We start from the raw sequence: 513 nt of genomic DNA, 5'->3' as shown, positions 1-513 counted from the left end.
TTTTTGAACTATAATTACTGTTGTTTTGTTGTGTATAAAACATGCGTATATATATAATGGCATACATGCGTACATATAACAGCATAACTACATACATATAACAGCATACCTATAAACATATAACAACATACATGCATATATATACATAATATGATACATACATATAAAAGCAAATATACCTACATACATAAATTAGCAAACATACATATAACAGCATACATGTATACATATAACAGCAAACATATACCATATACTATCATACATGCAAACATATAACATAGTATACGTACAATAATGTGCATATAATAGCTCACACCCCTACATACAAAGATTAGCATACATACATATAACAGCATACATGCATACATATAACAGTATACATGTATACATATAACAGCAAACATGCATACATATAACATAATAGTATACATACAATAATGTACATATAATAGCACACATACCTACATGCATACATTAGCATACATACACACAACAGCATACATGCATACATAT

The sequence above is a fragment of the Mizuhopecten yessoensis genome, unplaced genomic scaffold (genome assembly GCF_002113885.1).
Source record: "Mizuhopecten yessoensis strain PY_sf001 unplaced genomic scaffold, ASM211388v2 scaffold2507, whole genome shotgun sequence".
NCBI classification, from domain to species: Eukaryota; Metazoa; Mollusca; class Bivalvia; order Pectinida; family Pectinidae; genus Mizuhopecten; species Mizuhopecten yessoensis.
The sequence above is the reverse complement of the archived record's forward strand: the minus strand, read 5'-3'. Positions refer to the sequence as shown.